The 14,262-nt window shown below is 58.1% G+C and overlaps 1 protein-coding gene across 1 annotated transcript in view; it reads left to right on the top strand.

The window, feature by feature from the left end:
• CDH4 (cadherin 4) overlaps nt 1–14,262 on the top strand; it is a gene marked incomplete at its 5' end in the record, with an annotated part of 111,444 nt that overhangs the window by 45,641 nt on the left and 51,541 nt on the right. The window lies entirely within an intron of this gene.

The raw sequence follows: 14,262 nt of genomic DNA, 5'->3' as shown, positions 1-14,262 counted from the left end.
ATAAGTGGCAGGATGGGGGCTTGAACCAGAACTATTGGCATCTCAAACCCATGCTTGTGGTCATCGGTGCAGTGCTTTCACCATGAATCTGTGTGTCCTGCACCAGATGAACTGCTAAGCCCTTGATGTCCACTCAAATATTTGGCAGCATAAGAATAAATGCATTTAGCACGTTTATGTTGCCAGTTTGTGTAAAGCCTTTAAACAATAAGACATGCGATTGTCCACGAGGTGAATTTCATGCCTAAGCATGGCTCCACCAATCAATGCTCTGCAGTCAAGCCGTGTCATGGGCCAGCTCTCTTAGGGCAGAAGGTGTGTTTTATTGAGAAGCGTGGAAGAGACGGTGTCGTAGGGGTAGAGAAGAAATCGCTGGAGAGCCCTCACTGGTTTGGCTCAGTGGATGGAGTGTCAACCAAAGACTGAAGGGTCCCGGTTTTGATTCCAGTCAAGGGCATGTACCTTAGTTGCAGGCTGAATCCCTGGCCCTGTCAGGGTGCGTGCGGGAGGCAACCAATCGATGTGTCTCTCTCACATCGATGTTTCTCTCTCTGTCTCTTCCCCTCCCTTCCACTCTCTCTAAAAATCAATGGAAAATATCCTCGGGTGAAGATTAACCAAAAGAGAAATTGCTGAGGAGTGCGAGTCTCGGGGCCATCGTTTTGTGTGCCAGTTGACCACATTGGCCATTTTCCTTTTCCCTGATCATTTCCACCAGATGTCGGAGAAGGTCCCGGGGTCCTCTTGTCCTCCGAAGGGCCAACAGCTGGCTGTGCAGGCCAGCTCCCTGCACCTCAGGCCGTCTCCTCACTCGCCTCTCCAGAGGCCTCCTCCGGCTAACTGCCAGGTGCAGGCTGCTGGTGGGTCGCTGGGTTTGGCTTGAATCTTCTAAAGATGGATAAAACCACGGAAGCAATGCCGGCCTCCCATCCCTCGTGTCCTGGTGATGCAACTCAGTGCGTTGACAATGGAGAGGCAGGAAGGAGCGGAAGCAGGGGCTCCGGGAGCACCTTGCGGGCCACAGGCCTTGCCACGGAGGCGAGAGCCTCATGGGTCTCCTCCCTGTGCAGCCGCCTGCCTCTGCTTCGAGAGCCTGTGTGCGGACAGGTAGTGTTTCTACGACTGGCTTCATTGATGTGTCTGGAATGAACCAGCATGAGACTTGGGGGAAGAGGTCTTGATACGAAATAGTAATCCGGTGGCAAACAAGACGTCCAGGTCGAATGTGCTCCAGTTGCAGGGGTGTTGAGAAGGGAAGGACCTTAGTGTGAGGCCTTTGTCATCGACAGCCTTCCTCCCTCGGGGGCCATGAGCAGGGTCAGAACAGGCTTAGCCCTCCTCAGGTGTCAGGTCAAATTGTCTGGGCGCTGGCAGCTGCCACACGAGGCTTTTCCCGCCGGATGTGTAAAGGTGGGATCACCCCAAACCCGCCCTATCCTGGGACTCCAGAGCCATTTCTTTCATCCCGTGGCCACAGCCAGGGCCCCGCCTCCTGGGCTGCTCTGAGATCCTGAGATCGGCTGGCATTTCCCAAACGCATCTGCCCAGGGAATTCTCTCCCTCCACCAGAACACGAAGAACCGATTTGGGGGAACTAGCCTCACATTTTGGTTGCTTGTTTGGATGTAACATGGCCCCTGAGGTTTCATCTAGTCTCACAACCTGTGGCCTTTCCGCCCTTGCTCTGGGGCAGGCACAGGCCCCTCACAGGACCCTGCACCTCAGGGCAAACAAACAGGAGTCACATAATACAGTGAAGACGAAAGTGAAACTATTGGGAATGCTAACAGGAAGGACCTGTGCTCTGAGTTGCCCACTGGGGTGAGTGGAGGTGGCACCTACGCTGAGAACTCGAGTGTGAACAGGAGTTAACACGGAACAGGAAGGCAGGTGTAGGGACGGCATGTGCAAAGGTCCTGGGGGGAGCGAGCACAGTGCATCTGGGAGCTGAAGGGAGACGGCGTGGCTGGGGAGGAGAGAGAGAGGGCGAGTGTGGTCACAGCTGAACTGGTGGGCCAGGCTGGGCATGGAGAGAACAGGAGCAAAACGATGTGGGAGAGGCTGGGCAGCGAGTCCAGGAAGCAGGCCTGGTTTGGGGTGAGGGTCAGGACAAGAAGACCTTTGTGGACAATCTGAGGTCTGCCCACCTCCTCCAACCAACACTAGATCCCATAGCCAACAGGGCCCAAGACCCCCAGGGCCAGGATCACATTTTCATGGCCTGGGTCATGGAGACCACAGCTGGCCCGACACAGCCAGTCCTGGCAGAGACAGGAGGAGGCGGGAATGCCCCCACCCGGCTTGACCTGAGGGTCCCAGGGTGTCGTGACCCACTGGGGCGCAGCACAGGCTGGTTCCTGGCAGAGGGTCTGGCTCTTCCTTTCTGATGTCATAGCAACCCGCCTTTCGCTGTGAGCCCAGCGCCCCCCCACCCCCACCCCGCAGCCCCTTCCCCGAAAGCTGCTGGGGATGCCAGGAAGTGACCACTCTGCTGCTGTCCCCAGCCCCGCCCAAGCCCAGACTGTCCCTGGGGGATCCAGAGAGCTGGCCCCACAGCCTCCGAATGCCCGGTATCTGTGGTCATCACAGGGCTGCCGGGAAGCGGCTACGGCCCCATGTGTCAGCAGCTCCTCGAGGACTGTCAGCGCACAGATGCCTGATGCTGCGCTTCCAAACCCACACGGGCCCCTGAGTGAGACGGCCCCTGCCGGCCGCCGTGCTGTGTTTCTCGGGCGGTTTGGGGAGCACTGTGCAGGGAAGTGGGTGCGCAGATGCCAAGCCTGGGCCCAGGCTCAGGCACTAATCAGGGGCTTGAGGCCTGAGGGAGACAAGGCAGAAGTCCTGGGAAATGACGGCCCTAGACTCAGAGGCCCCACACACAAGCTACCAGTGCGCTCACCTCTGCTCCCTGCAAAGTCACTGACACCTGGTGACTTTGCTTTGGATGGAGACTTGAGCGTTCAAGGTGTGGCACCAAGAAGACTCTGCCCCTTTCAACTCTGCCTCCTCCAAGAAGCCCTCTTGGAGTCCCCAGGCCAGGCTTAGGCCCAGTGCTCTGAGATGTTCTCCCCTCCCCCAGGGGTGTTGCGTGACTAGCAGAGAGGGGGTGATGGCTGGTAGTTCTGTATTCGAATCCTGGCTCTGCCTCCCTGACCGCCACACTCTACATCTAAAGGGGCTTGGCACCATCTCTCTCAGGTTGTCGGAGGGGTCACTGCGGTAAGGCGTGTCGAAGGGCTGAGTGCAGGCCTGGGGCAGAGCAGTCACCTGGTAAGTGCCCAGGAGGAAGATGAGAACGTGCAGTCATCACCAGGGGACAGGCACCTGCAGAGTGGAGTCCCCCATCACTGGGGAGAGGGAGCTCTCCAAGGTGCTAGGACCTACGCAGAGTGAGGCAGGCAGTGGAGGGGAAAACGGGTGATGAATAAGCAACACGCACTCCAGGTTTACAGATGATCTTAAAAGAGGCAGTTGGACGGTCACTGCAGGCCGGGCAGGCAGGGAGGGCTGCTTGAGGAGGTAGCCTTGGGCTGAGATCTGAAGGCTGTGAGAGGCAGGGTGGGACGCTCCCTTGGGAAGAGGGTGGAGTCTCACACTTTGTAGAGAGCAGCTACTCTCAGCTCTAGGGGCCGTGCCTGTGATGGGGTTTGCGTACAATCCATCGTCCCTGTCCCTCAGTGGCCTCACACAGGCCGCACGTGTCCCCGCGTAAACCTGCCTGTGTCCGATCACGCTGCCCTGGAGCCCCGGCCGGGAAGTGTGCCAGCCCTCCCACAGCTGAACAGAAAGTGCGATTTCAATTAAAAGGATAAGTCACAGTGATGCATTCCTCGTGGTGAGGGTGGAGCCCGAGCCTCCGTTTCAGGCTGGATTTCGCTGAGGAGCAGCCATTTCTTTGAAAAGCTGACGGTGCTTAGCGGTAAAATCATGGGAGGCAAGTCCCCGGCATCGGTTTCCAACGCCTTGGTCACATCCCGGCGGGACTGAGCAAGTCACTGTCTGCAGCCCGCATAACGCCCGGGCACGGGGCTGTCAGACAAGCATCGTGGCCGCCAGCCTGACGGGCAGCCCTCCATCAGCATCAGCCTTTCCTTGTCCCCTCTCAGCCTTCCCTCCCTGAACCAGGCAGCTTCACTGCCCCCTTTGGATGCGCTCACAGAGCAGGTGTCCCATGGGCTCACAGGCAGCTTCCTCTGGACCCAGCCCGCCCTGCTCCACACCCCTCCACCTCCAGGCAGGGCCAGCTTGGGAGTCGCTGGCCTGGGCAGGAGTGGCTGGAACCCGCCTGGCATCCCTGCCCACCTCGCCTCCACTGGAGGGACCTCCTCACCCACTCTGTCTCCTGAGTAGAGTGGGCGGTTCCTGTTGCCGTCCCAGGCCTGGCCAACCTGCTGTCCTAGTCTGTAGCCATGGCAGCTGTGGACTGGTCATGGGAGCATCTGCCGTCGTTACTGTGGTCACACTTCCACCACCTCTGCTTCTGCACCACCGATAACTCAGCCCTGGTTCATCGGCAAAGTTCAGGACCCAGCCCACTGCTGACTCAGTCAGTACTCAGCCCAACTCAGAGTACTCAGCTCTCATTTATTAAAAACAGTGCTGACTGAACACAGCCCTCAGCCCTCAATGCTGACTGAGCACAGCCCTCAGCCCTCAGTGCTGAGCACAGCCCTCAGCCCTCAGTGCTGACTGAGCACAGCCCTCAGCCCTCAGTGCTGACTAAGCACAACCCTCATCCCTCAGTGCTGAGCACAGCCCTCAGCCCTCAGTACTGACTGAGCACAGCCCTCAGCACTCAGTGCTGACTGAGCACAGCTCTCAGCCCTCAGTGCTGACTGAGCACAGCCCTCGGTGCTGACTGAGCACAGCCCTCAGCACTCAGTGCTGACTGAGCACAGCCCTCGGTGCTGACTGAGCACAGCCCTCAGCACTCAGTGCTGACTGAGCACAGCTCTCAGTGCTGACTGAGCACAGCCCTCGGTGCTGACTGAGCACAGCCCTCAGTGCTGACTGAGCACAGCCCTCAGCACTCAGTGCTACCAGTCAGAGGTGGTGCGGACCATCAGTTGCCGCCTCCCATACCCTCCTGACCACAGCCCTGCAGGGTTGGCAGAGGAATCCTGTTTCAGTGAGGACAATACGGAGAGGCAGGGTGAGCCCCGTGGAGCCGTCCTTCCCAGGAAAAACCGGGTGACAGACAACGGAGGAAGTTTGCTCTGAAGGGAATCACTGTCGTTGTCCCAGCTTGGGTGACGAGCCCCTCCAGTGTCAGGGCAGGTGCGCCTGGGGCCCATGGCAGGGTCCTGCCCACCTGTCCATACAGAGCAGGTGGGCAGTGTTCTCCAAAGGGGAGCAGAGGTGGGGCTCAGCAGAGGCCGGGCTGGTGGATGCCTCATCACCCCATCTCGACCTGTGTCCAGCCTCACCCCTCCTCACTGTCCCCCAAATGCCCATCCTCCACCCTGTTCTCTTTCAGGGGCTGGGAGCTGGCCTCCATCCTCGTGGGGACCTGCCCCCTCAGGCTCCCGCGTGGCCTCCCCCCCAGCCCAGCCCTGGTCAGGCTGCCGAAGTCCCCCGCCCCCCACCACCCCGCTGTCCTCCCCGAGGACTGGACCCTGTCTGGGGCCATCGCAAATCCCAGCCAGCTGGCACAGACCAGAGGCGGCGGGGAACATGAGTTAAACATCAATGAGGCTGACTTTCTGACAAGACTCTTGACTCGCCATTTGGAGACGGAAATGGCAGCAGGCAGGGCCAGGACGACAAATCTGAGAGGGAACGCTCAGCCCACCAGCTGTCTCGCCATGTCACGCGTCCCACAGACCCTGCCAAAGCCGCGAGACAGTGAGCCCGGGCAGAATCCGTCTTCCCGCCGCCCCACGCGCGCGTGTCTCCGCGCCCGGCAGCCAGGGAGACTCCTCGCCGGGTCTTTGGAAGGAAGAGCGGCCTCGGCCGGCTCCGTGCAGACAGCCCTGCCGCTGGACGCCGCAGATCTGCCCAGGCTGCTGCTCCAGCCGCTCGCTCCTCCACGACGCTGCCAGGCGCCACAGGCCCGGTGCCCGTGGGTCACGCTGCACCCTTGGCCCTGAGCGCTGTCCTGTGGGAGACCGAAAGGGGCAGTGAACAAAGTGAGCAAGGACACGCTGGCAGTGCGGGGCTGTGCAGGCGCCCACACTGGCTGCAGCCGGCCCCACGAGCAGTCCAGCCTCACGCCTCCCAGCCCGACACGAGAGAGGGCGCCGGCCACAGTGGGAGGTGCTGGGAGCACCCTGCCTGGCCCACAAGAGCCTGGCTTCTTCGCCCCCAGGCTCACGTCTCTCTCTGTGAAGTTCACAGGCCTGAGGCCCCTCCCCGGGAGAAGACTGAAGCTGACCACGCTGAGACCACGCCCTCCTCCCTCCTGCCTGTTCCTGAGGCTCTGCCCAATCAAGCACTCCCACAGAACCCCTTCTCGGGAAACCCCTCCCCAACACTAGGATCCAGAGGTCAGGGTGAGCCCCAGCTGGTGGCTCAGTGGTTAAAGTGCCAGGCCCAGCACCGAGGGGTTGCAGGTTCGATTTCCGGTCAAAGGCACCCACCTGGGTTGCAGGTTTGATCCCAGGCCCTGGTCAAAGCATGTGCGGAAGGCAACCAATCTCTCTCTCTCTCTCTCTCTCTCTCTCTCTCTCTCTCTCTCCCCCCCCCCCCCCCCCCCGTCACTCCCTCCCTCCTTTCCACTCTCTCTAAAAAGCAATGGAAGAAATATCCTTGGGTGAGGAATAGCAAAAAAAAAAAAAAAGCTCAGGGTGGGCGTTGGTGTAGGTCTGGCTGCCCTTCCCTGGCCAGGCCGTGCTCAGGGCTCCTCGTGCTAAGCTGGGGGCAGGCGGGGGCTTGCCTTACTGGGACGGGAAGCAAGTCCAGCTACCCAAGCACAAAGCCTGTGGGAGCGCCCGGGCTGCACGGCCGGCCGGCAGGGAGGTGGCAGGCACCCCGGGCTCCGGCCCCACCCTCCCCTGATGCGTTCTTCACTCAGGGTCCACGTTTGAAAGAGAAGCAGGCTGTCCCAGTGTGGCTCCGGGCCTGCCTGTGGGCTGGGGAAGGGGCGTCGTGCCTGACTGTCTCCCCAGACCACTCACAATGGGAACAGCGCTCCCCAGGAGGAAGGCAGGCTTCTGTTGCAGGAGGGTGGGGAGCCTGGCCATTCCCCGTCCGTCTGTCCGTCCACAGTGGCATCTTCCATGCCCCACACCCGGAGCCCAGCAGCCACCTCTGCTCACTGGCGCCCGGAGGGCATTTCCAGAAGCGTGGGACGACACACACACCCCCCCCCTCGTCCTCCGAGCATCCTCACGGCCTCCTTCGTGTTCCTGCGACTGAGGAGTCTTTCGTGATTTATAAAATGCAAAGCACCTGGGAACGGTGATGCACACCAGTGTCTGCGTGACACCACAGGTGCCTTCTCCTGGCACCCGCCGGGGTTTTCTGCTCCTTACGAGCCCCTCATTGAAAGCCCTCGAAGGCGGGACTTCGCCATGCATGCACCGCCAGAAACACAGACACCCCAGGCCTCTTGACAGAGAAGTTCGAGAATCAGGGGCGATCGTACGCATCCCTCGTCACCCGCGCCCACGCTGTCGGTGATGTGATGAGAACGCTTTCCCGTGGCTGGATGCTGCTGCCCCGGGCCGCGACCAGGGCGTTTGGATTAAACTGCGCAGCGAGCTGAACGAGACGCCCGCGGGGCGGCTGGCCGTCCATAATCGCTTCCCAAGGCAATTAACGCCAAGCTCTCGTCCTGGACCTTGGCGCCACGGTGGCGTTTAGAGCTCGGGGCTTCGGCGGTCCCGGCACCGCGAGCCGTGTGCGCAGAGCGGGCTGCAGTGGCCGAGAGGCGAGTGGACCTGGGGAGTCCACGGCTTCCTCATCGCCCCTTCCTGCTGTAGGGGCTTCTTAGGAAGGGGCATCACCGAAATAGGGCCTGCGTCCCCAGCTACTGCTGAGCCTGGCCCAACCCCTCCTCTCCGGGCCTGACCCCCTCTGCAGAATGGGTTGGCCCAGCGGTGGGTGGGGCTGGCATTCTGGGATTTCCCTTGAATGGTCCCCTAAGGAGTCCCGGGGTGGGGGCGGGGAGTCCTGGCTGTCCTCTTCAGAGGGGGGCCCTGCACCCCGTGAGCCAGCCTGGGGAGGGGGGCCGCAGCTCGATGCTCTCCCAGACCCTTCCCCTTCTTTCCTCTTCTCCCTCCCCTTTCCCTGCTCATTTTCGTGCCCCTCATCCAGCAGCCCCTGTGCCTGAGAGGCCTCGCCCGCCCCCCCCCCCCCTGCAGCCTCCCTCACCTCCCCCCTTCCCCCCCACCCACCCCGCCTGTGAAGCTCCCCCTGGGAGCCCTCTCGCCACCACACACCCTCAGGGACCCTCTGCCCCACCGTGACCTGGCACCAGTTGGCTGGCTGCCGCTCCTCCACCAGGCAGTGTGTCCCTGTTTCGCTGCTCACCCAAAATTTATTGAGCACCTACTGGGTGCAGGCTGCCAGGCGTGGCTGTGCCGCCCTTGGGGACAGAGACAGCTGTGTTGTGTTTCTAGGGACCAGAAACTGGTGCAGGGAATCCTTAGTGCTCAGCATTGAGGGCGGGCACGTGGTGGGCGAACACGTAAGCCTGAGAAAGGCCTGCTTCTCAGCAAGAAAATCAAGCTGCCCCCATGGAGGCCTGGCAGCAGGGCTGGCCGAGGCTGCGGCGACTGCAAGTGCCTTTCGATGAAACAGACTCTCACCTCTGCGCTCCGTGGAGTCGGAGTTTAAAAGAAAATTCCCTCTTGGCCACTGCAGTCACCGCCAAGCGCGAACCGCCGGCTGCGTCCTGGCTGGTCCAGGGAGGGGGCGGGCGGGTGTTTTACTCCGAGACATGGGAGCTGTGGAGGGAGCTCACATGCCCAACAGGCAACAAAAATAGAATTCACAATCAGTTTTCTTGGGAAATCGCTGAGTTTAATAGCGCACGAGGAGAAAGAGCTGAAACACTTCACTACAGAATCTCGTCCCGTGTGGGAGCGAGGACCCGCGGACTTGGAAAGCATCTCTCACTGCTCCCACGCGGCCAAGGGCACCTTCCAAATGGTGGGCAAACCCACTCAGATGCAGAGCCGTCGTCACCTTCCGGGAGGGCTGGTGATGCAAGTATGCACACGTGTGTGTGTGTGTGTGTGTGTGTGTGTGTGCAGTTTGTGTATGTCTGCATATGTGAGTATGTGTGTATGTCTGTGCCTATGTGTGTGCAGTTTGTGTATGTCTATGCACACCTATGTGTGTGTGCCTGTGTGTGTGTTTGTGTGTGCCTATGTGTGTTCAGTTTGTGTATGTGTGCCTGTGTGAGTGTGCGCCTATGTGTGTGCAGTTTATGTGTGTGTGCCTGTGTGAGTGTGTGCCTATGTGTGTTCAGTTTGTGTATGTGTGCCTGTGTGAGTGTGCACCTATGTGTGTGCAGCTTATGTGTGTGTGCCTGTGTGAGTGTGCGCCTATGTGTGTGCAGTTTGTGTGTGTGTGCCTGTGTGAGTGTGCATCTGTGTGTGCAGTTTGTGTATGTGTGCACACCTATGTATGTGTGCCTGTGTGTGCCTGTGTGTAGTTTGTGTATGTGTGCGCACACCTGTGTGTGTGTGCTTATGTGTGTGTGCCTGTGTGTGCTTATGTGTATGTGTGCACCTATGTGTGTGTGCCTGTGTGCACCTATGTGTATGCCTGTGTGTGCCTATATGTGTGCCTGTGTGTGTGCTTATGTGTATGTGTGCACCTATGTGTGTGCCTGTGTGTGCCTGTGTGCATGCAGTTTGTGTACATGTGTGCACAGCTGTGTGTGTGTGTGTATCCAGAAAGCGTGTGCAGCAGTGGACAAGACCAAAGACGCCTTTGGAGCCTGACTCTCTCTATGACCACCCTGCCCCTAAGCTCTTCCACCAGGTCTCTCACTGGCTTATTTTTGCCCCAACGATCCTTACCCCACTTTACAATTACGAGAGGGCACCATTCGTAGATGCCTCTCCTGTGGGCCCGTGGCCGCAGGAGGGAGGGCCATGTCTCAGTTCCAGGCTGGGCGCACAGGGCGTGGGGTGGGCAGTGGTGCTGGAAGCCGGGGGTGCTGGCGGGGCGCTACCTGCAGCCAAGGGCCTCTGGTGGCTGCGTCCCGATGGCTCTGTCCCCGTGGTGTCTGCTCCTTCCGTGCTACCGGGACGTGTCTCTGAGGTGCTTGCAATTCAAGCACAGGCTGGCTGTTCTCCACTTTCCAGTTCATTTGAAATTAGGCAAATACTCCTCCTTGGGGGATCCCGCCAGAATCCCTCAGTGGAGGACGCAGCCGGCCCCCACAGTCGCCGGCACCATGAGCTATTTTAATGTAGACATCCTTTCAAAGTAACCCGACCTTCACCGTCTGCTGTGTCCTTCGATAACAAATGTGAAAGAGCGGCGCTCTTGAGCGCAGCACAGCGGTGAGCTGCTGGCCGTGCCCCTCGTCGTGGCGGGTGTGCTGCGAGAGGCCTCCCCTTTTCCAGACACAAGTCGGCACTGCTCCCCTGGCCTGCACTTCACTCGCAGCGTTTCTTCTCCCCACGGTACCGAGGGGGGGCTTGGGCCAAAGAGCCCCGGAAGCACAGCACCCGGGTTTCAGAAGGCGCCACTGAACGGTGCCTGGAGAATTAGGCAAATGAGCCGATGGTCAAAATATAATGAGATTTCTCTGCAAAAATAAAATCTCTAAAATACGTGGTGGGCTCTTTTCCGCAGTTTTATAATTAAATGTCCCTGTGAAAGACAGGCTGTCTGGCCCAGAAATTGTACAGGAAGCTGCACTGGGCCTGGCTCACACACCCTCCTCTATCCAATGCAAGTTAGCCAATGTTGTTTGAGGGCCTACTGTGCACTCCAAGTGCCCGGCTCTTAATCTATAGTCAAGGGGAGCCCCTGGACTCACCAATATTCTAGAACAAGCATGTCAAACTCATGGCCCACATGTGGCCCACAATGAATATTTTTTCAGCCCAGCCAATATAACAGCATGTAAGAAATATTTTAATAAAAATTTCTTAACTTAATTTTTACAATATCCTCTTATACATAATCCTATCTAATAGAAGAGAAACATGGTAATTAGCCATAACTTCGCTACCCTTCCCATTGGCTAATCAGGGAGATATGCAAATTAACTGCCAACCAAGATGGCGGCCGGCAGCCAGGCAGCTGAAGCAAACATGAACATGGGGCTTGCTTACTCCAATGATGGAGGAAGTCAATGTTCCCTGCCTGCCGCAGCTCAGCTCTGAGCTCCGGATGAAACAATGTTGCAATTATAGAACCTAAACAAACCCCAGAAACCTGCTTTCAGCCAGCGCGGCCTCAGAGCTTAGAGTGGCCAGTGATGGCAACAGAGTTTCAATTATAGAATCTAAACAAACCCAGGTACCTGCTTTCAGCCCGCAACAGCCTCAGAGCTGGAGCCTGCTCTCAGCTCCAGTGACAGCTATAGAAGATAAATTAATCCCAGAATTTAAAAAAAAAAAAAAAAGGAGAGGCTGGGAGCATCAGTCACCCACCAGCCTGAAAACAGCCCTCAGCCCCTCACCCAGACTGGCCAGGCACCCCAGTGGGAACCCACACCCTGAAGGGGGTGTGACCAGCTGCAAACAGCCATCATCCCATCATCCAGGCTGGCCAGGCACTCCAGTGGGGACCCCCACCCTGATCCAGGACACCCTTCAGGGCAAACCAGCTGGCCCCCACCCGTGCACCAGGCCTCTATCCTATATAGTAAACGGGTAATATGGAAACTGACCTTAACAGCAGAAGGACTGGGAATGACTGATCACTATGACACACACTGACCACCAGGGGGCAGACGCTCAATGCAGGAGCTGCCCTCTGGTGGTCAGGACGCTCTCACATGAGAGGAGCTCTGCTCAGCCACAAGCCAGGCTGATGGCTGCCAGTACAGCAGTGGTGGTGGGAGCCTCTCCTGCCTCCTCAGCAGCGCTAAGGATGTCCGACTGCAGTTTAGGCCTACTCCCCGCTGGCAAGTGGACATCCCCCGAGGGCTGCCTGGCTGCCAGAGGGATGTCTGATTGCCATCTTAGGCCCAATCCCCTGGGGAGCGGGCCTAAGCCAGCAGGTGGTCATCCCCTGAGGGGTCCCAGACTGCAAGAGGGCACAGGCCGGGCTGAGGGACCCCCCATTCCCCCGAGTGCACAAACTTTTGTGCACCGGGCCTCTAGTCCTATATAATAAAAGCCTAATGTGCAAATCGACTGAACGGTGGAACAACCAGTTGCTATGATGCACACTGACCACCAGGGGGCAGCTCCTGCATTGAGCTGCCCCTGGTAGTCAATGTGCTCCCACAGTGGGAGCATCGCTCAGCCAGAAGCTGGGCTTACGGCTGGCGAGTGCAGAGGCGGTGGCAGGAGCCTCTCCCACCTCTGCTGCAGGCGGGTGGTAAGGAGCAAGGGGTCCCGGACTGTGAAAGCCCTGGACTGCAAGAGGGATGTCTGACTGCCAGCTTACGCTCCATCCCCCAGCCGGCAGGGAGGCATCCCCCAAGGGGTCCTGGACTGTGAGAGGGAACAGGCCACACTGAGGGACCCCCCCCCCCCGCCCAGTGCACGAATCTCGTGCACCAGGCCTCTAGTTATTAATAACGAACTACAATGTTTGATAATGACTGATACTATAATCATGTTACATTCATTTCCCTTACACGCCTTATGCACAGGTGCACCATTTCTCTCTACTAATACCAGCAGCGAATATTTTAGCAGCTGATTGCCACATCATTAGTCTTGTTCTGACTTGTTTAGTGTGCGCAACAGGAAATATTTCGCTTTCAGAGAACAAGAAAAATAGGTTTATTTGTTTGACACTTATTAATCTGTGCAGTTATTCAGTGTCTGTTAAGTCAATGTTCAAGAAAAAATATTAACTTTTACTAAAATGTTCTATTATTTTATGTTAACGATGATTCATTATTTCAGCCCTTTGTAGTCAGCATGTCTCTATCGAAATAAACCTACGTTTCTATGAAAATTGAAGCTTTTGTTTTTTTGTGGCCACATAAACCCTTTTATTTGGCCCGTGTCAGCCTTTGAGTTTGACATGCTTGTTCTAGAACCTTCCGCACTCCTGGAAGCAGAAGTGGTCCCTCGCATACAGCAAGCCTTGGCTGAGCGTTCCCTTCTCTCCTCAGCACAGTGTGGTCTCATTTAAGCTGCTCTCCAAGCACCACGGAACAACGCCAGCCCAGGCGGCAAGCAGGGCCTTTCCTTTCTCTGACCTAGACTTGCGGCTTTTGCCCCGTTTCCCTGGTGACCAAGTCTTGGTGCAAACTCTCCGTGGGTGGAGAAGATGAGTCTTGGCCACGGAGAGCAACCTTGCTGTTCAACAACCCCTGGGAATGGAGCCAGGCCCCCAGAAAGAAGTCTCCCTCAGTCCCCACTCGGCTGCCTGGCCACGGCTGGTCTGAGCAGGTCAGCCGTTGTGTCTGAAGGACGCCACCTGGTGGGCAGCAGGGAGGCATGTGGTGAAGAGCGGGCGGAGCTGGTCCTGGGATGCCTGGCACTATCCGTGAGACCACCTGCCAAACGCAGGAGGCCGGGGCCCAGCATGTCACCTCCTGCAGGAGGACCCGGGGTAGCTGTGCTGACAGAGCAAAGCCAAGTTCAGGGGTTTCTGGGCCCGAGGGGACAGTGTGGGGGTGGCATCTGTCCTCAGACCAAGGCCTGAAACCAGGATTGATGTGTGCTGCTCGGACAGAGCCAGGGAGAGCCCTGCCTGACCAAGGAGAGTGAGGCGGTCAGAGGACCCAGAGCAAAGACATCACTTGCGGACGATATGTGTGTGTGTGCACATGCACATGAGATGTGTATGTGAGCATGTGCACACATGAGTGCGTGTGCCTGTGTGTGAGTGTGTGCACATAAGTGCATGAGTGTGTATGCATGTGTGAGTGTGCATGCATGGGTGAGCATGAGTGTGTGTGTACACGAGAGTGTGTGCGTGCATGAGTGTATGTGCTTTTAAGCATGTGTGTGGGCATAGAAGTCTGTGAGTTTGTGTGCACATGAGCGGATGTGAGTGTGTTTGCGTGAGTGTGTGCATATGAGCGTGTGTGTGCTTCCTCTCCGGAGGCCACCACCCCGCAACCCTAGGCTTGCACGGACCTACACATGCCTGTGTAATGGAAGTCTTACCTCCTCCGGCTGTGGCAGGAGTCCTTGCCCCCACCTTCGCCCTCAGTGGGGAGGC

Source organism: Myotis nattereri, assembly GCF_964212035.1.
Source record: "Myotis nattereri genome assembly, chromosome: 8".
NCBI lineage: Eukaryota > Metazoa > Chordata > Mammalia > Chiroptera > Vespertilionidae > Myotis > Myotis nattereri.
Note: the sequence above shows the minus strand (reverse complement) of the source record. Positions and strands in the feature narration are given on the sequence as shown.